The 24,494-nt window shown below is 37.5% G+C and overlaps 1 long non-coding RNA gene across 2 annotated transcripts in view; it reads right to left on the reverse strand.

The window, feature by feature from the left end:
• The window catches only part of LOC117239734, a 119,385-nt gene that overhangs the window by 73,857 nt on the left and 21,034 nt on the right, over window positions 1-24,494 (reverse strand). The window contains exon 1 of one of the 2 annotated variants that reach the window (XR_004494519.1): window positions 15,546-16,142. The exons of the other annotated variant lie outside the window; for it this stretch is intronic. This is a non-coding gene — a long non-coding RNA (uncharacterized LOC117239734). Of the gene's footprint in view, window positions 1-15,545; window positions 16,143-24,494 lie in introns of those variants that run through there. 2 annotated transcript variants of the gene reach the window in all.

Below are 24,494 nucleotides of genomic sequence, written 5' to 3' on the forward strand. Positions count from 1 at the left end.
ATTTCACATGTACCTATTTCGAAACCATGTTATTTCATATAAATAGAAATAAATATTAGCAAATTTCTCATATCGCATTATAATCTGAGCTCCGGTAATCGAAGGGTTAAGCTACCTAAAAACCACATCTTCAAATCAGAATCAAATATGATTATTGAAAGAAATTTCACCATGTAACGCGATCGTTCCAATATTGAGATCGCAATGAAATTTCCTTTCAAAAGTATTCCTTCGTTTCCAATTCGCAAATGGCAAATACAATTGTGCCAAGATATCAAACTCCATCTTTGTAGATCCTGCAACGCTGGGTTCGAATTACGTGCACGGTTTTATATTCAAATTTCGCGGACAAAGGGTGTCCCCGATATAGGTACGTGGACGTAAATTTAATTTGCCCTGAGCACGGTTATCGGTTAGTACGGTGCCGCACAAGAAGTTCGACGCGGCGGAAACGTAGTCTCGAAATCGAGCGGTCCGCAGCTTCCGCTTAATCGGCAGAAACCCGAATCGACGCCACGCTATCGACCACCGTAGAAATACATCGCGAGAACGGCCTGAATGGAACTCACAATTTAATCGAACGAAGGCTGGTCGAGTTTAAATCGAAACCTGTCGTATCTCGTTCCCCCTATAGTTATTGCCTTTTCCACCTTCTAGCTTTTATACCTTTCTTCGTAGCACTATATAACGAAATCTCCTTCTGTCCCTCGGTACCTTTTCTTTTCTTTTTTTTTCATCTTTGAAAAGTTTTATATATTTTAAGATACCTTGTTTTAAGAGACTACAATTTCTACAATAATATTCCATTCTTTGTTTATTGTTTCCTTTTTCTATTAATCCTACACATTAGATTTTTCATAACAGCATACAGATTAATCGACGTTAACAATTTTCGTTATGAAAATTTCATTTCTATATGTGAATGAATCTCATTTCGATATAAAATACGCTCAAATAAATTAATAACAAATAGTTCTCTGTACGGGTATAATGAAACATCTCGTAGAATCATATAAATTCGAACGAATTAAATAAATTTGAGAAGAATCGTATAAATTTAAATAGAGTTACAAGTGTAAACTTGGAATAAATTCTCCTCTTTTCAAATTTCCAAATTACTTCGGTTAAAACTCCTTTCGAAGCCAATAATTTTCCCTTTTCTTCTGGTTAATCTACCACCTACGTTCTACACAGATCATTTTTCTTCGTGCTTAATTGCCAATCGAATATTAATTCAATTCTACTGAATTCTAAAATTCTCTCTTCCAGGTGTACCACATTTATCCGTGTTATTTGCTCAAAAATTCCGTAACAAAGCGATCGATATTTGTCTATTTTTTCATCGGTTCTTTTTCTTCCTCGGTGAATCGTCTACCTTTTCAGCCGTTCGTCTCCCGTTCCCTCGTTTCCAGAAGTGCCTGCTCGTTAGAGATTCATCCGAAAGTGCCCTTCTCCTCCCTCTAACCAGGGATGAGACCGAGATTCAATTTATTATTCGCGAGGATCATCCTCGGCGAATAAGGTCGAGAAAACTGAGAATGGAGATTTGGTGTTTGTAGCCTGCCACGATGGCTTGGAAAAGCTAGCGGAAGAATCACAGCAGATAAAGGATGATAATTAAAAAAGAGGTAGGCAACAACATGGCGAACGGAACGACGTCGAGTTAGGTGATCTTCGTCGATCGCTTTCTCTTTAATTAAGCTAATCCCTTGTCTCTTTTTTCCTCAATAATTCTCTTCGTTCGTCGGAGATTATACGAGCTTAGTTTTCGTTTATTTGTGCGCGAACTGACCGGCTTATAAATCTTATAGTTTGTGAAACTTTTGTTATTAGTGATTTCGAAAAAATGTTCAAAATACTAATATTTCAAGTGATATGAGAGAAACGTATATATATGTTACTTTTAAATTGAAACGGAAGATAATTATCCTAGATTGTAATATGTCGATATCTTATTTTATTTTGTCGATAAAAATTAATATTGGAATAATATAAATTCTCGATAATGAGTTGAAATTAACGCTCCATCTGAATACTGGGTCGTCATCGACCAATAATTTTAAATGATTTTTCATTTTTCTTATATTTTTGTTTCAATTTCGCTTCGCTTGAGAGAATTACGTTAACACGTAGCACTAAATACCATAGCATGATATTCTAGAAACTTGGAAGAGTATTCATAATTTTTTCAAGATTTTTTGGAATACAGAAACCTAAGGAAAACTGCATGGTCATAAACGACCTAGTGTGCAGATAGCATCATTAGAAAGGTTGCAGACGACGGTTTAATCTCTAAGCTAATTATTTCCATTTTAGAAGATTAAATATCTACTAATTATACATCCTCGTAAGAAGATTAAGAAATCTTCCGAAAGTAATGGATGAGTTTGAAGTAATATAGCATTATATTCATACAGCGATTAGAAAGCAAAATTCATTTTCTTTCAAAATCCTTTAACCCTCAACTGGTATTTTTAGGTTAAGATACTTCACTGTAGAGTATACCATTTTATAATCAATTAGTAAAAACTCTTTTTAATAATCTTCAGCCGTTTATTCCGAATTATTCGACATTTTGTTGCGCTGTCAAAGTGTTAAACGTAGAGACACTTACGCTAAAGAATTTCAAAGATGATCCTCAGGATCTCGAAAGCCATCGACCCGCGAGGAATTCCTTAAGCTCGCAGCCACGAATTTAGTGGCGCGTACAAACTCTGCCACAAAGATATTTCGGTCACACAGGCGAGGAAATAAAGAATGTGGGTTAGTGGTGGATATCGTTAATCCGTGGCTAGCTGAACGGTGATTAACGCCGACGTTTGCCGGCCAATTCGCATGCGAACTGGTTGCACGGATTTTCGAAGTTTCGCCACGGGGATTCCCTTGTGGCCGTTGTTGAATTATGCCCCCGTTCCGGATATGGCCGACGGGGCCAGATCGATGCAGCCCCTCTGTTTATGCACGCCTCTAACCACTCGCCAGCAATACACCAGTGAGGATCAAGCCGGAGAAAGACATGAATTTTTCCAGGCTTGTCCGTTTTATCAGTGAATTATTAATTTCTCTGAAGAATTTACACTTTATCAATTCTTTTTCTATTAACTGATGTGATATAAAAAGAAGAGAATTAGAATATTTGATATTGGATAAATGAAAACAAAGATATAACATTTATTAAATAAATGTTGGACGTGTGACCGAATTTCTTGAGAAGAAAAGGGAGCATCGTAATTTCAAACACATTATTCTTCTCAAGAAATAAATCATCTTCAGATTTCCCCATTTCCTCGCCAATAGCCTTCTAAAGTAACACCGACCTCCTAATTAATTAAACTTCTAGCCATTCAATTCTTCTACCTCTACAAATCTCCGCGAATTTATTCCACCCTGAATCATCCGACCTCAAAGGAGCCTAGCCTCGTCGATAAATTACAACTTAAGCAATTTCAATTGCAAGCCTGAAATTTTCAACACTTTCTGATATACGTTACTCCACGTTGGGAATAAAATAACGTACCGAGTCAAATAATATTTAACGTACAAAGGTAACTTTCTTAAAATAAAGAATGTTGTCAATAAAATAATGTATGTTGATAAAAATATATCCTGCCAATTTTTATTAATATCTTATCATTGAAAGTATACTTTATCAGAATAAAAATAAAGTAAAAAAACCATAAATAAATATCTCTACATACATATCAGTAGCGTGTACAAAAAAAAAATCTGTTTCGATGATACAAAAATCGCGCGGTAATTTGGAAAAATCGGGCTCGTTTTTCGCGCGAAGAAAGACAGCGAACGCGTCGCGTACGCCTCGTAATTTTTACCGCGATATCGGCCACGGCAAGAACTCGGAAAACGCGGGTGGATCGGCGAGAAAGTCGCGAACAATGCGGCGCGAGCATGCGAGCCTGCTTCGAGAATAGGGTCGACCAACGTCCCGGACGAAAGTAATGCCTGCAACGTGGTTTCCATGCCGGGTACACGCCGAAACCAACGTCTCAAATAACTGGCGAAGCGATCGTGCTACTGGAATAGGGAACGAGGGCTCCGATCGCTCTCACGACAACGAGTTTCCTTTCCTCGCCAAGTGTTATCGCGCGATCTTTTTAGAACTTGTAGGAATCCCCTTTTCGTTCCTCTTTTTACGTTCCTACCCGCTTCTACACGGAAAAAGAGGACCAGGGATGAGATTCTTTCGAAATTGTTGATGGAAGAATTTTATTAAAACGATCAGGTGAGAAATGTGGATTGATATTTTGCAGTGTAGGATGTAAATTTATGCTTCTTAAAAATGCTTTAATAATTCTTTAACAATTGATCGATGGATTAATTGCTGTTATCTGTTTCTTTGAGTATCTTGTTTCTTCTTTGTTATTTGCGAAGGTGTGCAAAGTCGAAAAATCACATTTGAATCTGAACGTTCGACTAACATTGTAAGAATTTCGATCGGAGTTCGAACTCTCGTCAGAATCTTCCAGAAAGCTCGGACAACGCTGACAAAAAGAATCTCGAATATTATAACCGACATATATAGGTTGTAGGAAAAGAAAAGATGGAAAATCCCAGGATAAGATCTCAAAGACCTTAAACGCAACTTTCCAGCATCAAGATTCGCCTCTCTAAGTCTATATCTTCTCGAAATTCTGAACCTCGATACCAGTCGTATTCGATCGTACTTTGAATCTTCGCAACTAATTTAGCTTCCAATTTCCTTCATCAACAATCTCTCTAATCCCTGTCTCCGCTTTTTTTCTCCTCTTAAGCTACGCAGTTTAACTCAATCGAGAAGCATCGCGACTCGCAATTTCGATCGGTTGGTAACCCTGGCTGTGGAATTACGACGCAGGCTGGAGGACAGTTAGGTCAGGTATGACGAAGGAGAAGGACGACGAAGAGGAAGAGGCGGGGGCCCCTTTGAGAGCAACTCGATTCGAAGTAATTTAGCGGCCTGGTCCTAACTTGCTGAGTGGCAGAGCCTGGAAGTTTCCAGCATTGACGAGGATGAAAGCTACTCCCTTCCTCGCTATAGCCGCGAGAGGCGACATTAATCTATTCCGCATTGGCGATGATGAATTTCTCGGAGCCCCGGCCGGAAAACGGCTCCTCGCCGCCATAAGCTGTTTCGCGTGAGCGAGATTGCCTTTGAACGTGGCTAAAAATTAATTACCCCTCTGGCGAACGCCCCTTTTCATCGCAGAGGTCCGATTGTTCCGCGGCGATTGGACAAGTTCAGTTCGAGATGTCTTCTTGTATTTAACTTGAAATGGAAGTTGCGATTTTTCTTTTTCGTTGTTGGTCCCGAAGGAAATGTAAAGATGTCGAGGTTTGATTCATAACGTACTTTACGCTCCAAATAGCATCTGATATTTAATTCTATCTAGTTCACAGTCAATGAACTTTGAAAAGCTATTTCGAATTTTAATATACTCTTATATTTTTCCAATTAATAATGTAGCTACGTTGATGTATTTTTATTAAATTAACATATAGTATGGATGAAATATTGAAATCGAAGAAAATTAAGCGAAATAAAATATCGAATCGACATAGATTAATCATTCGTTATATTCAACAAGTATTCTTGAAAGTAGCAAAGTACGAGGATTCGTTGACACTGCAGAAATAGAAACGACGACGGGAATAAAAGTAATAACAAACGACAAGATAGAAATACCAAAACCAAGAAGAACTAAAGAACTACTTTTCAAATGTTAAAAAAATCTCCAGCAAACCGAAATTATATCATTATCTTTAACGTGACTTTACTTCTGAAAGCAAGACAAACAAATTTAATAATCCTTCCTCGAGTTGTCACATCCTCGACACATCACGTAGTAACCTTCTTTCTCCTTTCTCCCAACGAAACAGACATGATAAATCTCTTTGTTCGTCGACAGTCAAATCGTATTTCCTCTTTCCGGAACGTCGTTTCACGTGACTTTGATTTTAATTAAACTTCTCCCGGAAACTCGTCGAAGACTCTACCGGACGTGATCAGGTAGGAATACTTTCGCGACCGCCGCGACACTATAACAAATACCGTTCACACGGCATGGGAAAAAGAGAAGGCTGATCGAGTGAGAAAGAGAAAAGGAATTGCAGCTGTAGCTGGTGACAAGTTCGCTCGCAATAAGTCCGCTTCGGCAAAGAGAATAAACTTTCCGACGACGCGACACGGAATTCGCTTGTGCGCCTCGCTTCGTTTGCAGCCACGTGTTCGACAGCTCTTCGATCTTGTATTGCTGGAAATTCTCGTCCAACTAGATCTTCGTCCGAGCAATTCTCGCGTTTTTCCTAGTCGTGGCGTCGAAGTAGTGTAAATTCTCGTACGGATCGATGAAAAACCTATCTCTGTGATAGAATACTTAATTTTTCTGGAAAGTAGGATTATAGTTGGATGACGTTGAATTTTTTGAAATAATTGTACCGAACGAAGCTGGAAGAATTTTGTACATGAAATAATCAAAATTTAGTCACAAATTATTATTATTAGGTTGCAGATTTTTATACGCGTATTGAAAATTTGAAAGCGTAAAATTGCAGAATTTGCGTGTACATGGCCTATAAAATGTATAAAGTGATCAAAGTATAGTATTTTCTATGATGCTTTGGTATCTAGTAGAGAATATTCTACCAAGATCCTATTTTTTAAATAATATTTTCAAAAATATGAATTTACATAAAAATCCGCAGCTTGGTAATTATGTTAAAGGAACGAGGAACAATTTAGTAAAAAATTGAGTTTCTTTTTAACGAGAATGTAGGAAACAATGGTAGCTACTCGAAATTGTGAACGAGTGACCACGAATAAGAATATTATCTTCATCTGAAATAAAACTTCAAAATGCAAAAATCTGTGAATCTATATTGAAAAATGATAAGGTAAAATTGTGCACTAGAATAGAGCAGTTTTTGTTCTATGCTCTTTTAGCTGATAACATACTGACTCAGCAATCCCAAATGGAATTTTCTGGTCAGAGCTGCTGGCTACTTTCGTTTGCCTTGAGCAAACGAACCTGTTAGAGATAGTTTTTACAGATGATTTTTGGGACTTCTTTCTTTGAATTGGAAATTCGTTAGGATTTAATTAGAAGAAACTGCAATTGAGATAGGAATGAGATTTATTTTCTATCAATTTTCGGGACGAAAGTCAACAGGTTACACGTGAATTTAGGTATCAATTGACAAGTTTGGATCTACTGGAATTGAACTATTAAATATTAAATTAAATTAATCGAATCAAATTATATCAAAGTATCCTTTGATGCAATAAAGCAATCAGTTAGTCGAAAAGGATAAGCTTCATTTTAATTTATCATTAATTCGATCCGGATGTAATTGTAAAATTATCATGTTTACAAATTTCCGACCTCAATTATACAAATTCCTTATCTTCCACATTACCACAAGCCATCGCCAAATTCCTATAAACATCCTCACCATTTACAACGCTAAAAACATATTCTATACGAAAGTATACTCAGCTACATATATAGCTCACTTCCATCAAATTACCACATTCATAAAACTAAAAAACTATCATCAAGCCATCAAACGATCGGCACAACAAGACAACAACAAACCTCCGAAGAAAAATCCCAAAGAGAATTTTGTAGTCGATAAAAGAAAGTCGACGAACCAGCATCCTTATCGTTTCCAAAACTTTCAACGTGGTTCTGTCGAGTTTACTAAACCGACGAAGGGCGAGGGAGCGCAGCGTATAACCTCGGTTCGCGGCCGGTCGATTATTTAAGGGTTGTTTTAATTACAAGCAGACAAACAGCGACGAAAGGAGCGAGGAGTCGGCAGGAGAAGAGGCTGCCAGTATCTCGATGGCGGATTAAGAGGTCCCCGCGCGTTAATCCGCGCGGGAGTCGTTTGCCAGGCGTGCCTCGAGTGAAACCTCGAGGCGAACTTGCCGATATCCAGTGGCAAGGATCGGCTAAGAACTTAAGCCAACTTCCATTTAAGCGGCAAACTCCACTCGTCAGCCGTCCCGATACCGGATCTGCTCTAACGGCACGTTGTTGCGGTATCCTCGCGATTACTGTAATAAGCGGCCATGTAACGATCACCTCGATTATCGACTAGTCAATTACATCACCAGTTTCTTTATTGTCGTCGAAGATGGTGGTTATATGGCGTTATGTACGTAGATTGCATATTTTTATGCAGTTTTATATTTTTATGGATGCAGCTAAAAAAGTGAAATTTATATTTTATTTCGCCTACTGAATATTCTAACGAGCACTTTATTTTGGATATTTTATGTATATTTTTCCATATCATGTGAATTCTCTATATTTTTACGCTTTTATAGTTTTCATGAAAGTATCGATAGTCTAGTTGTATGTCCGCGTTCTAAAAAAGTTTCTTTTACAAAGTATGTACAGTCGGGAAAAAATAAGCAGACAGGCAGTGAAAATATTAGGTACGAATGGAGTTTCGTTGAACAGGATCCGTTTACATAAAAGTATTAATTTCATTGATACCTATTTCCATTATTTGTCCATTTATTCTTGTCTATATACTTTTCTGAATTCGTTCCCTGAATTCGCGATACGATCAAAGTCGAACAGGCTGTACGGTCCGAAATAAAACGAAGATCAAGAATAACACAATCACATTGCAGTTGCCATTCGTTAGCAATATAAATTTTGAGAATTTCTGAAATTCTTTGTATTTAGGAAAAGAATCACATGAATCTAACATTTAATTATTATGCAATCTTTTCGTTTATCGAAATATTTTAAGTACATCGAAATCACGCCGAATAATCTTGCATTGTATCAAATTCCAAAATCCTCGAACCGTGTGACAAGTACAAATTCACGAGCCGCGTGTAAAATTAGTCGAAAGCCACAGAATGTCCAAATCCAATACGGTGAACCTGGCTGGAACTACAAAACCCATAGAGGATTACCTCAGGGTATAGGATACCAAATTTCGTAAGACTTCCATTAATCTTTCAAATGCTCAAGGACCTTCGATTCAATCACTCTAAAGATCAGACCACAAGAGATCTCTAAAGATCAGACCCCAAACCGCCACCATGTTTCTAATGCCACAGCCAAAATCTTGCATTTAACGTTCTAGAATTCATGATTATATACACCTTCGTAAAAAAAGACAGTTGGAAAAAAATAAGCAGACAGGCAATGAAAATATTAGTTACGAATGAGTCTCGTTGAACAGGATCCATTTATATAAAAGTGTTAAATATTAAAATATTAATTTCAATTATTTATTAGTTGTAAGTAAACTACACGTGTATCATAAGGATATATAATTAATAAAACTTAAGTAACAGTTATTATTAATTTCATTGATACCTATTTCCACTATTTGTCCACTTATTCTTGTCGTGTCTATACACTTTCCTGAATTCGTTCCTTGAGTTCGTGTAGGAATTCGTGGAGGTTTTTAGATTTTTAAATTAATGATATTATGGATTTAACTGAATACTTTAGAATTTGACGATCTATGAATTCGATCGACTCCCCACGATTCGTAGGATTTAGTGTTTGGAGTCCCAAGGTTTAAGGTGATCCAGAATGGATTCTGCAACTCCTGGATCTTGAAGTTGTGAGTTAGATGATCTTGGAATAGTCCAACGTGGTTTCCACAACTCCTGGGTCTTGCAGTTCGATATTGCCAGCACACGGTTTCATCCAAGCCACGTGCTATGCCCCGGGCAAAAGCACGATATATCCTTGTTCATTGGATTGACTCCTGTTCCGATTTTCATATTTTCCCAGCACGAGGTCTATGAATAGGGGGTTTGTCGAGTAATAGAAATTTCATTACTTTTGGAATTGGATTAATCCTTGTAAGACCAAGATGCTTTTAGAAGGAAATTTGTGTTTGTCATATTTTTTCAGTAACGAGAGTTTCAGGCCAATTTTGTCGAAAGCAAATATGTTTATTATTTAATTAATAATTATAATAGTTAATATAATAGTTAATAATTTGTAAAGATGTTAAACAACTACCAATCTACGCGTATATTTTAAGACATAAATCTGTCTTTTCAGACGACATTAATTTTACAAATTTTACAAAGTAAAAATTGTAACGAAATCTGTATGTTTCATAATCTATGCATATAAACGATTCCTCAATTATTTTTGGTTCAATAGTAACCTGCGGAAAATCCTTTTACGACTGCTCTTTCCTCCAACAAAATGTACACGGTGATTCTTTAACGTGGTTTTACTACCTGTCTGATCTTTCTAGCTGACTTTGCGTGGTTTAGCAAAAACGCCACACGAGTCACGTACGGTTATCACAAGCGAATCGGCTACACACCGCCCTGCCCGTCTCGACGCGGATCTCCGCTTAAATAGAGCGTAACAAGTTGGATATTTCAACAGAGAAAAGATAAATATAGTCGGCGAAAAGGGGTGGAAAAGCGGTGAGTTTGGACTTAAATAACGAGCAAAAATGGCATTCCCGCGCTGTGGCTACACTTTCCGTTTCTTTCGACAGAAGCATGCAAACTTCGTCACAACGAAGTTTAAGCACAGTCCAGTTTCTTGTAATTTTATTAGCAGAGCGATAAAAGCTTTGGTTTTTTTTTTTAGAAAGCCAAATAAAAATTAAATTGAACCTAAGCTTTGTTTCATTGGTGATGACGAATTTGGTTTCAAAGTTGATAGCATATCTGCATTAAGAAATATATCTAAAAATATTATCAAATGACAATGCATATTATGCGTTTGAAGATTAAATTATTGGAAAAATTTGATACTTGTATTTTGGAGAGGGAGAATTGCTATATAAAGATATCTTGGATTAAAGTTTAATTGTATCCAAATTTGGATGCGATATTTGGATGAACATATAATATATATTAATAGAATGAAAATATAAAAAAATTCCAAAACAACAATCGATATAACCATATGTATAAAAATTGTTTAATTCAATGCTGAAACTTATTTCGTTCGTAAAGAGTGAACATTCTCTCCAACGAAATAGCATGCAATCGAAAGTACAAACTTGGAAAGTGCAAATATTTATCCTAACGAGAGCATGAGCTTTCTTCCGACAGTTGAAACGCTTTCCATCGCTGTGAGAAATTTTAGGTAAGAAAACATTAGGAAATTTGTTACGGAAACACGTCGTTCTATAATTCCTCTTTCCGACTTTGAAACGCGATATCGATGTTTCATCCATTCTGATGACGCTACCCTTTCGCGATAACTTTAGAAACACCATCAACTCGTTCGATGATACTTGCAAAAGTTCGAACATCGTTCCGGTGGATCTAGGTTAAACTGAAATTAGACTCGCATTAGATATCTTGGATATACAGACCTCAAACCTACCTCCAATTTATATTAAATACACGTTACTAAGTTTCAACTATGCAATAAATCCGTCTTATACTTAGTATACGTCAGTTCAGAATTAATTCTACGTGTTCCAGGCCTCGAACTTAATAAACCGACCTTCTAATCAGTTTTAAACAGCAATTTAGGTTGTAAGAAAATTTCTATTCAACTTGCAGGAGCAAATTTAACAAAAATATATGCGATTTTGACCAAACAGATAATAGTAGGTGATCATAGTACTATGAACGAAATAAAACTAAAGAAGAACGAATTAGCGTACTAATGCATTTTAAACATCAATTTATACCCATTTAAATAAAAAATTAAATGCTTCTGTTCATTATATGTATATATATCATGAATAACAAATTCATTAGAGAAAACCATTTCGCAAGTGAGAAAAACTCCAAAAATTGATTGCACGAATAGATGGTAGCCACCAAACTTGGACTCAAACAGAATTAAACAGGGATAACTCGATATTGTAACCAACCCTAAACATCAACCTAAGTCTAATTGAAATTTGTGTAAATATTCCTACTTTGTATGCATCATACAAGATGAAATTCGATCAGATAGTCTCTTACTGAGGAAAAAATCGATCCTAGAAACGGATGATGACCACAAAACTCAGAATTAAACAGAAATAACGAATTAAGGAGAAAAAAAAGACATAGGAACAAACGCACGGTTGCGACTTTCCGGCTTTTCTCCTCCGGTTCCTCGCGTAAAGAACCCGCCGCCTTTTAACAAAACGACCGACTCGCTCTTCTATTTTTCCATTTGCATAGCTTAAGCGATTTGCCCCGCCATTTTTCCATTTACATAGCTTAAACGACCTGTCCCTCTATTTTTCTCCATCCTTCTCACCAACTTCCTCGCAACGAAATTCGATTCCCGTCTTTTTTCTTCCCTTCTTCTTCTTCTTCTTCTTCTCCTACTTCTTCCTTTCCAACTTCTCGTACAAGACGATCTATCGGAAAGTAAAATGGCAGGAAACGCGACGGCCGCGAAGAATGTGACGCGCGGAAGCGAACGTGGGAAAGAGAAAAAAGAAAAGCTACGGAAAACGCGAAGATCAATACGTCTGAACCACGCGGAAACTATTTCCGCAGGCTTTCGTGCCTCGACAAATAACCCCACTTTCCAGGAGACCGGCATTGTGACCGGGATATATCGTAACTCCGTTTCCAACTGGGACAGTGCCACCCTCCTCCCCATGAAAGCACGTCGCAGGGAATTCGTCCTGTAAGACCAGCAGATAACCGGTTTTGCGATAAAACACGTTTTATTAACGGCAGGGTGAACGAACCTTCTGTACCTTGAGGCGTGGGTCGAAAAATTTAAAGATAACTGCTAGACAAAGAAGGGTAGAAGGCTGGTTTTCCTTGTTGATACTTTCAAGGAGTGAAGTTTCATGTTGGGTTTGGGCAAGGACGCTTTTAGGATGATTTCGTTGTTAAAGGGTGAATTTGATGCGAGGATTGTCTATAGAGAGTTGCCTTTATGAGCAATCTTCAGGGGTGCGAATCTTATTGTATTACTTAACATGTAAAATAATACCAAGGGATGGTCTCTAAGTGTCGAAGTTTGTATCAAGGGATATTCTATTTTCTACAGTTACAGTGGATGGTATTAGAACGACAACAATAGTAGATTTTTATACATGAATAATAAATATGGCTATGGTCAGATCTTCAATATAAAAGAAACAATTTTTTTAAGCATCTTTATAAATAGAATTGATATGTTAGCATTAAATATGTATTTTAATATTTTTTGGCGTATAAAAGAATTCTTTCAGAACATTCAATGAAGAAATATGAAGATTTTAATCGTAGCAAATATACAAAAAAAGTGAAATTGTTCTGGAAATGCCCACGAATCAACAAATTAATTCTGTTATATCATTGCTATCATCTTTTCCTTCTCCTCCTTTGATTAAATCCTTCTTTGAAGATCTAAATTAACAAAGTAAGAGATCTATTATTGCTCAGCCTCAAAATGAAACAATGAAATTTCATTACAGGCGAAAATAGATCAAATTTCTTAAATAATTTACACATTCCTAAGGATAAGGAGTTTCAGATAATAGGGACAGGGATCGGTCTAAACACTCATCGCTAGTTTAAGAGTTAATCATTCCCAGAGATCGACAGCCCTGCGTGAATTTTGTATTCGATGAAATACTATATAGCCACGATGGCTCATTTAAAAATGCATCAACTTTGATTACCTGCTAAGAAATTCGTATTACAGAAACTGTGCTTCACTTCGGCCTACATTTTCCGCTGAATAATTCTCGAAGAAACCCTCTTTAAGAAACGAAGTTCGTATTTTCTAAGGGAAAGGTGTTTGCCTTTTCTTTAACAAAGGATTTCGAGGACGTTGGACAACGTTTACCAGAGTTTCGCAAAGGACTGTGTGCTACAGATACACGTTGAGTGCTTGGAAGTACAACCCCTGGACGAAGGGTTGTTTGCACGCTAAAACACAAGGGTTAGCGATTTTTAACTGCTTACGCGGTTCTTTACATTCTGCCGTTAATCGTCCCATGTGCTTTTTCAGAGGTGTATAATCGTGACGTTTGCTCCAGAAATACAAACTTGTGCGTTTTAGGGTGAAAGAAATTTTACTTCCAACTTACGATTTTATTAGTCACTGGACTCAAATTGAATTTCTAAATTTGCTAGATATTTATCGCAAATGTGTATATAAGAAAAAAGAATTGGGATACAGCGCGAATAGTCACTTTAAGCATGAAATAAGTGTTAAATATTACATAACATGTATTAAATATGATATAATATATCAAATATATTACGGTCTCTCCGAATATCGAGATTTATTAATATAACGAATAATTCACAATTTCAATATTTTTGTAACCTGTATGAAATATAGCTATGCTTGTACTAAATGTTTCGAAAATTCTATATACATTTTCAGATTGTTTTAAATTTTATCGATGTAATTATGATAATCGTGTCTTATAACATGCCAATGAAATGTCAAAATGTTTCGTACAACGCACATAATTTACTCGTAAAAGGTATCTCTAACTATAACAATATATTCATAAAGATGTTCCAATACTATTATCAGTCAGTGTAGTATTTTGTATTGGTAGTATGCGTATTAGAAGAATCAATCTCAGAGCCGCTGAAGAAGTGGTGTACATGGGTTGGTGAGTCGCGGTCCGTTCAAGGCCGCTCGATCGAATCGTCCGTCGTAATTCCGACGCTCGTAACCGGTCGCAGCTGGTCGTCTTTGTCGAACGAGTGTCGGAGAGAGACGAGTGTCGGGACGAGGAGCGTCGGGACGCGCAGTTACCGAATACAGGTCACAGCGCCTCGTCAATAACGGCGCAGCTACGTCGACGCGGCATCGTCGTCGACAATAGACCAGCTCCCCGAGAAAACCCGTAAGAACAAGCCGGTTATGAGAGATAGCGCCACACCGCGACAATGAAACCACTGACACGGTTCCAGAACGCACGCGATCAACTCTTTCAAGCCCTTTCGTTTTGACATTCTATGTGTGTTTGCTTAAATATAATTATTAATTTCTCTTTATCGATGAAGATTATCTTAGATATTCTGTAATTTTTTTTTCAAATTGGATTAAATTCTTTCCTGTTGATGAAGAGCCAAGGAGAATCGAATTTCCGAGGTCCTGAGTTTTTAGGGATGAATTTATTAATCTTTTGAAGTTTTGCGTGTGCGTGTGCGTCGTAAAGAAATTAAATTTGATATTTTCTTTCAGTATACAAAAAATAGTTAATCTGCATTCAAGAAACAACAAAGATTGTCTAACTTTTACACTGAGAGGGACTTTTATTCTCAATTAGAGCGATAAAAGAAGTTTTCAGAATTTTTCAGAATACTCAGAATAGAAAGGTTTATTATTTGAACAACCCTTCATTTTCGTTAAACTACTATTTTCTATTAGTAAGATTTTTAAAGATTGATAAACAATACTGCAGACTATACACTTCAAAAAGTTAGCAAATCTTTATACCCTCACTTTATTCTAAATTTGATATTTATTTCTCTCATATATTTTCTTCTTTTTCTTAACAATAAAAATAATGATAGAGATTCCTCCTCCCTTCGAATATAAAATAAAGAAGAATATCCTTCGAAACGAAAATGTATATTCGCATCGTGACAATGAAATGATTAAAATCGACTCAGAACTCACCAACCCTTTGGCCAAGCCTTAATTTCATTTGGATCCCCGTCACTGCCGCCCCTGTGGCCGTGACAGTGGCTCGACGGATTTATTTACGGGTCATTAACGTCGGTGCCTTTCGCGAACCAACCTCTTAATGGCTCGTTACCGTTTACTAGCAGAATTATTGATTCACGACAGGATCTTACAGCTTGGGATACTCTCGTTTGGGGTCTTTGTGGTCGCAGATGTGATTCGTTCTCCCGAAGAGGGTTGTTTCAGGATCATTTCATTGTCTGCCGAAAGTAGGTCGCCTCTCGACCGAACGATTTTTGAACAGAGGACGAATTGAATTGTATCGGATGAATTCAAACGGATTGCAGAGTCCTGATATTATTCGAAGTCTATTTCCCGAAGGATTATTACGAGAAATTTTGTTAAAAGATCGACTATTTCGAGAAGATGACTTAGGGACGTTTGATTCTTAGACTATTCGCAAAGTTCTGCATTATATTTGGAAGAGAATTATTTATTCTAAATTTTTGCCAAATATTTAAATGTTCTGTTTAAGACAATCGTTACTCGTCTGAAAAAGAAACCTGAATTGATTAATTAATAATTGATCGATTTTCCATGCTGCAACAAGATGACATTGAACGATAATTGATACCATTATTAATTTCTGAATTATACGTAACTTCAAACTTTCCGTGATCTATTAAATATTCACCACTCGTACCACTTATTTCCACAAGAAATCATCCAAACAAATTCACCCTCGAAGCCTCCATCCATCAAGAAACGAGTCATTAAAACAGAGCAATGTATCAATGCCATAAACACAACGCTCTCCCATACGCTGAACCACAGCTCCAACCCCTTCGCCACAACAGAACACCCCTAACTGACCGCTACAACCCACCTACCCCTACGATCACCCCATTCCAAGCTCACCTCAGAATTTACCGAATCTACCTCATTACCAAGCATCATCCGCAAGAACGAGTATCCCCGTTCGAAAAATCGCAATCTTGTCTCGAAATCAATCCAAAGGTACATCGTTTTGCCATTAAACGAAGTCACGTCGGCGATGCATCGGGTGTTGGAGAAGAGGGGTGAGACCGAGGGAAGGCGAGAAAGTGGCGCCAGTGTTTTCCCTCTTATGCAAAGCTGGCCACTTCTTGCCCCTCGTTGTCGATCCGTGCAACGAGGCTGACGCAGCTAGCCGCCGGAAAGGGGATGAAAAAGCGGTAGTGGTGGCTGCAGGATCACGTGGGCGTGCACTCGCTACGTATCGTCAGCCATCTTGCCGGTTTTAAAGGCTTCCCGGGGGCTCCGGGCAAAGATAACCGGAACTGGCCGCCTCGTTAAATCCACGTTAAAAAAGGGCGTTTGATGCGGAAAGGTAGAAAAAGGAGTCACAGGGTGGATACTGTGTTGCACACAGGCTTCCCATCCTGTCTCCGCCGTGAAATTTTTGTTTACGACCGAAGGTTTCTGAAACGGGACACTGGCGATGTAAGGTTAAAGAATGTTCAGGCAACTTGCACAGTGTTTCGTTACTGAAAGAAAGTGTACAACAAAGAGTAGAAAATTGGGAGATGATAATGAGTTACGTTGGAGGTACGGCGGTAACGAGATTGGATATAGAGGTGAGCATCGAACTATTTTTGGCTGGGTGTTAATGGGTTGTGCATTTTGATTGATGTGGTTTTGCGAAGATAGAGTCTGCGGTTGTTTCAGTAGGTGGTTGTAAATTCTATTGTTGTTGCAGGATTTAATGGGGGTGATTAAGTGGTAAATAGTTGTGTGTGGTAATTGGAAATTTGATTGAAGTTTTGGTTCGTTGGTTGACACAGCCGTGTCAAATTTCTGTATTATGCTTAAATTAATTGATGCGGAAAATTACGTAGTTAGTATTTATTGCATCATCTATTTTATCTATCACGGGGATAACGCGCTTTGTAAACTGCACTGAGGTGTAATTCCCGAATAAATCACAATCCCAAATAATTTGACGAGGTACATATTATTTATTTTATCCATATATAGTTTAAAATATGTTCGTTTCAAAATATATGAAAGTAAAAAAAATTACATATTTCATTAATAAATTCTACGATTGTCTTCAGATTATCGCGATAAATTTTTTAATACTGAAACTTCTAACGAAGTGATAGATAAATATAAGAAAGATAAATAAACTTTAAAGTTCCCGAGGAACCTTTAAAAAATCAAACAAAAAAATTTTGAAATATAATATCATATCGATGAAATTGATTCCAACTTTCCTGGAATTTCATTCCCCAATCATCGTAAATGAATCTCAAATAAAAAGGCTGGAATCACAAAATACCGGGTATCGCGTAGCTCCTTCCTTTCGTTAAGTAAACGCCTCGCAAGGATCGCGTCTCGGATCGTTGAATTATGAATGAGGATAAATTGAACGAATCCTGCCGTGTGCTTTCTGCTACGAAAGAAAGCGGACTTCGTTGTCTGCTTTACGAAAACACGACTTTCCAACGAGGAGACCAGCGATCACGTAACTCTATTTCTGTTCATGTGCATTCTACATTCATTATTTCTAAATTACATTTCCAATATGCCGTATCTCCGAATAAAAATATTAATAATAAAAAAATGAAGAAAAAACATGTATAGTTTATATTTAAAAATACTTTTTGTTCAGTTAGGAAGAAATCCTACCATCAGTCTCACCCTTTACTAGAACTACTTTCTTAATAAGTTAAATAACTTATTTTCATAATAAGAACCTTAAAAAGAGAACTAATTGTAACAAGAACAAACATGGTCGAGAGACAAGAAACTTATTGTTAATAGACTTACGGTACAACTTTCTTATATTATCTTCATCGATTCGAACCAACTCTACCATTTATACCATTTTATACTAACCATTCGTTTAATATACTGTCATTAACATTCGAGACAAGAACGACAAATGAGAAAGACCTAAGAATAAAAAAGAGAAAAATTAAAACATTCATCGCTAGATATAATCGAAAGAAGTAATTTTGACACGATCAATCGCAAACTGCAACCCTGCGCGACGTGTCTTTCGCAAACAAGGTGTTCAAACGAAGTTGCTCGCGACATTTTGCTCTCGCGATACAAACGAGCCCGCGGGATGCTCAACAACCGCGGTATTTTCTTCCCCTGTGTCTCCTTGGCGTCTTCCTCTACTTTTCTCGCTGCAGAAATGCCCCTGTTGGATGTAGAACAGGGGGCTGAAGGGTGGCGTTGAGGATTCGCTGCATGGGTTGAGCGACGCTCGTCGCAGTCTCATATTTTACGACTGTTTAAAGTGTTCTGCAAGCCATAACTTTGCATTTGCCGGCTCTAACTCACGTTGCCCTCTCCTGACGTCTGCGAACTTCCACGGAAGCCGCTTCCGGTCCGTGATTTCTTTCGCGGTTCTTTGAACTCGCACGCCTTGGATTTCGAAACACTTGCGGTTGTTTATTTTCTCGCTTAAACTCGCAGCTACCACTTTTTATTCTTGTTAGTGACTTTCTCAAATGCCTGAAGTCTAAATATCATTTTAGACTATTTTCAAAGTTTCACGTATACTGGTTTAGAAAAGTATTCGCACGATTAGTATGGAAAATATTTATATGTTGTGTGTATTATCCATATGAAACATTTTGAAATTTCATCAGTACTATAATGAGGCACGATTGTCATATTAGTTAAATTCAAAATCAATCTGGAAATGTATATAGAAATTACAGGATCAAATGAAATTCAACATGCACCAGTTTCATAGGATAACCAAATTTCGAATCCACCCCATTACGATATCCACTATAAATAATAATTTTTAACAATACCGTTAAAAAATTCACTATCAACAACTAAATATAAACCAATCCATCATCCGTCAATTTCGATATCATTCCCCGAACACCCATTAACTTCACTAAACCTACCAGACTAGAAACCATACCAACTCCCAATCGTATCAGCAAAAATAACAAACAACAAAAAATATCACGTATTTTCCTTTATTCCCCAAACGCATCAGAAAGAAAAAATGCCTCAAAGGGGTTTTCCAAACCGATCGATATCGAACGACTTCGTTCATCACATCGTTTTCAGCAGCGTGTCCCGCGTGCCCACGCAGTTTCATCCCCAGTTTTCTCGGCGGACCTTCGTAGCCCGACAGATTCGAGGTTCGGTCGTGCAGGAAATAGCCCGGCCTTGACCTTTAACCGTCATCTCACGTTCTGGCTCTTAAGGGTGTCCGGAGGTGGTAGAAACGAGGGGAACGAAAGGGTGGAAGGACAAGGGGTGAGGATGCAACCCCATTTATCGATTCGAGCACAGCGTAAAGCTGGCTCTTCTCTTCTGGAACTGTCGAGCAGCCGATTTTTAAACGTATTTCGGAAGGGTGGCAAGGTCGTCGTCGACCATCGTACCGCAGCGGGAAAATACGAACCGCCATGCCCTTCGACTCGGGATTTAACCCCTCGAGCCGAATGTAATCTAACGCGACGTGAAATATTCATCCCCGTTGAGACGGTAATTTCCAGCCCTTTGGAATTTTAACTTTCACCCCGCGGAGAGGAAAGGCTTGCAGGCAGGAAGATTGCTCGACGGTCAATTCAAACGGATCGTCTCCTTGACCAAGGTTAGACACTTTCACTTGCAGATTTTAAAGAGCCGGCAAGGACGAGACCTTTCGTATTTTTAGGCGGAATGTTTACGAAATGCGAACGAGTTTCACAAGGATTTATATATAGCTTGACTTCTGTGTCACATTATGAACGATCATCGTTTTTCATATAATTAATACAAACAAATTTTTCAAGTCTAATGTCGATTACCAAATTCCTTCGAAACTACCCCAAAGAAATATTTCAGTATTATTTGCTGTTATTAACTGTTATTAAAAATTTCATATTCATCTTATTACTCATAACGCTTACCAGCAACTGTTTTATTGTATCACTGCACTGATATTAAATAGTAAAATTACTCCACCTTGATTCCTAGTATCCAAATTAAAATAAAACGTTATATTCGATTATATGTATAGCGACTCCTTTATTTTAGAAACAAAGAAAATTATGCGTATAGATCGCCAGCAATATCTAGGAACTAACAAAACTTCCTTAACTCTAACAGAAGCTTCTGTCCGCAAAAACTTCGAACTACAATGCTCGCCACCTCAGGATTTCTTCTCCTCTCTCATCCTCGAACTGTGCGAAAAACTCGAATAAATTAAAACCATTAATCCTACTGACAAGCAACAACGGATAAATAATCGATAAAATGAAACTCAGTACGAAGAAAGAAATCTGGAATAGTGGTGTAGGATAACGAGGGCGGAATTTTCCATATTTTATTCGAACGAACGAGCGTGGGTGGTCGAATAGTCGCCGCTTCATTTGCACGCAGAAACTGTGCCCGTGTGCATCCGTTATGCGCATAACTAAACCGGTCGCACTTGGTGCCGCGGGTTGGAAGCGCCATACCGGAAGTTTGCCAATTAATCTACAGGCGACTCGTTCAAACGCGGCCGCTGCACGATCACCGATAACATTATTCGCTGGCGATACACGCGCTCGTTTTATCGCGCGTTTATTTACTTTCGGGCAGCGATGCGATCGCCTCGATTGTTGAATCCAATCGACAACCGACCGGTATCGCCCCCGCTTCCCTTGGTGTATTCGTTCGATCTCTCTTGTGAAAAATTGTACGAATTTCCTTTTTCTCCCTTGCTTTATTTTTTTTTTTTTTTTTTGCCCGTGTTTGGTTTGTTGCCATTTCTTTTATTTGGTTTCGTTCTGTTTTACGCGACGCGATACGGGCAGAAGGGGGTGGCTTCGCTGGAAATTCGCCTGCGTTTGATGGAAAAGTAATGGAAAAATAAATTTATTAAAAAAGTACATGTTGGATGATTCTGATTGTGTTCCAGTGGAGATTGGCGGTGTATTTAAAATGTTATATTATAACAAATGGAAGATTCTTTTCATAAATGAAACTGGGAATCATGGGAAAGTTCCTAATAACTAGACTGCGAATTTCTATGCATTTATGAATAATTTGAAGTTGCAAAAATCCATACAATATAAATAAATACATACACACATACATATAATAATATAAATATGCAAGAATAAGTAAAATATCCAAAATAAAGTATTTATTACGTATTTGATAGATAAGATAAATTTCTATTTAAATTTCATTTCAAGTTTATGAATAACAAAATTCAGAGAAATTAGAAAAACGTCATGTCTGTTAATTTTATTAATGCATAATTTATTTAATGCATATTGCATTATTATCAATTTTCATTTTAAATGAAACGACGAAAAAATATTCATTGCCTAGCAATACGTATAATTGCACAATATTATGCATATTATTGATCAAGATTAAATATTATTGGATGCAACGTAATTAAGCCAGTAATATTACATCGTTTAATATTTTGCAAATTTGATAGTATGGTTGGCATTATTGTTTCACACCTAACGTCGTTACAGTTGTCACGTGCAATCCCAATACGTACGATATAAAATAACAATTAGCAAAATATTTCATCTCGTTATAAGGCACAATATTAGAATATTTAATATACACATATATTGGACAATTTATTACAGTGACCAATAACATTTAGCAATTTCATATCAATACTGCTATTGAAGCTTAATATCCCCTATAATCTTCATAGACACTTCAAACTGTTAAATTTTGTAGGAATTTTACGGATAATTCATCGTTTAATATCATTTCATCGATTACTTTTGTACAAAACATGTTCTTAGTATTAGAGTTACTCAAACCTGAAAAATTATATTAATCAAGCGTTCCACTTCTACCACGTTTCAGTGGAATGTTCCTAAAGAAATAGAAACTTTCTACTCAAATTAAAAATTCTTCAAATACTTTCTAAATCACAATTCATACAAACAGATACAGTCAAAGATCCATTGTTCAACGACCCTAATTACGTCTAACAATCGAAAAACGCTCGTGTATCGTTCACCCTAATCCACGCAGCTTTCTTCAAAAATTATCTCTGTAATAAAGTCTTAATCGCCATCCACCCCAAAAATCCTTATCGTACAACCCTTACAACGAACCACTAAAATCAAAACCAGGGGTCCGCGAATCATCCACGAGGAACAAATCCAGATCATTGTCTTGTGGAAAGAAAACGTCTTGATGGGGGGACCGAAGACAAAGTCCGCCTGGAAAAGAGCATTCTGGAGGGGTTCAACGATTATCCAGCGGCTGAAAAGGGGGAGCTAAAGCCATGAATACTAAAGGCACGTTATTAATACCATCTGGCAAAGTCACCGCGATATTAGGAGGGCCGCTTATAGCGGCGTTTTAGCGTGGCCGGTTTATTATAGAGATCGTTTCTAAAGAAAAGAAAGCGGACGCGGACTGGGCGAGAAAACGCAGAGGAAGAAGAAGAAGGGGCCTAATGGTGGAAACCAGGAACGCGCCTGGCTATCCTGGTAATGGAGCCCACCGGTCGCCATTATAATAATCGTAAATGCGAAACTACGGCAGCGTGTCGCTCCTCCTCTCGAAGAGCAGCCTACGAGTTTCTTTAAGGTAATAAGAACGACGATATTGGCCTTTTGCCTGGTTATCCCCTCTTTCAATTCGTAAGCTGGCGAGTAAAGCACTTTGGATATTATTATTTATATGTAAATGTTATAAGATGATTTGCTATGTTGTTAGAATATAAGAATTCTCTGGTGTATAAACATATTTGATTACAGATGTGCATTCAGCTATTGATATGTAAGTGTTGTAGTTATTGGAGTGTCGAGTAAGTTGGATTTTTGAGTCTTGTCTGATAAACACGAATAGATGAATGAATGAATGATCGACAGATTTGAATGTAGCTATTGATATGCGAGTTTCATAGTAGGTGCACATTGGAAACATTGAATGAATTAGAAGGTATAGATTGTTTAGTTTGGTAGGATCGTTAAGGGTGAATGGATGAATGATTACAAAATTTGAGGACATGAGTGATTAGGTGTTTGATACTGTACATCGTTAGAAAGTTAGCTAGTGAGACGATGCAAGGGCAAGAAATATGCTCTAATTACCTTTCGTCTGATCTGTAGATGCAGATTCGTAGATACGTACGTACTAATTTACATTAAACTCGTATGTCTCATTTTCAAGATTACGTCGCTAAATGCTTCCATTAATCCACATTTTAACCAGCAAAAGTACGTACGACGAAACAATTGTTTCGATAATGGCAATTTCAAATGTTTCTATAAAGTCGAATTTAAGTTAAAACTATATGCATTATAACTAAGATACGATATTCAATGTTCACAATTATAATTTAACATCTCGTGATTCATTTAAAAAATTGCCTAATAATTACCACTGCCATAGCAAGGTTAGAACATTTTTCACTGAAACATCAACTTCTGACCTCGAAATCTCTCGAGCACGATATTTCAATATGGGAATGAAAGAAAAGGCAAAGCATCTACTACAAGAACTAAGAGTCGTTAAAACAAAAACACGTATTACAATGCTTATACGTTAAAGATACGCCTGGGAACGAGCAAAATTTCAGTTCTTTTTTTACGCTGCAATTGTAAAGGAGCGCTGACTTTAAATAAGCAGCATCTCGACAAAGACAAAAAAATTTCGTTCTCTGGGCGAACGCTGATGAGCTGCTCCAACATTGCCGCCTTTGTCGCATTTTATACTTTTCATTCGCTTTTCAGCCACCTTTCCTTTCGCCCTCGTTCACGTCTTCCGCCAGCTTCTTTCACACACGCTCACGGTGCCTGCGTTTTCAGCATTACGGAGTTTCTAGACCAATCTGGCAATCTATTGTAGTCTACTTACGTTTCGTTGCACACGTAACGTTCGGACTTAGTTCACGGTTTACCTCCACGTTCTTGTTCGTATGCTGCTTGCGTTCGTTTCTATCGCGTATCGCGTGATTTCTTTCAA

This window comes from Bombus vosnesenskii, unplaced genomic scaffold, assembly GCF_011952255.1.
Source record: "Bombus vosnesenskii isolate JDL3184/JDL3185 unplaced genomic scaffold, Bvos_JDL3184-5_v1.1 scf7180000014105, whole genome shotgun sequence".
NCBI lineage: Eukaryota > Metazoa > Arthropoda > Insecta > Hymenoptera > Apidae > Bombus > Bombus vosnesenskii.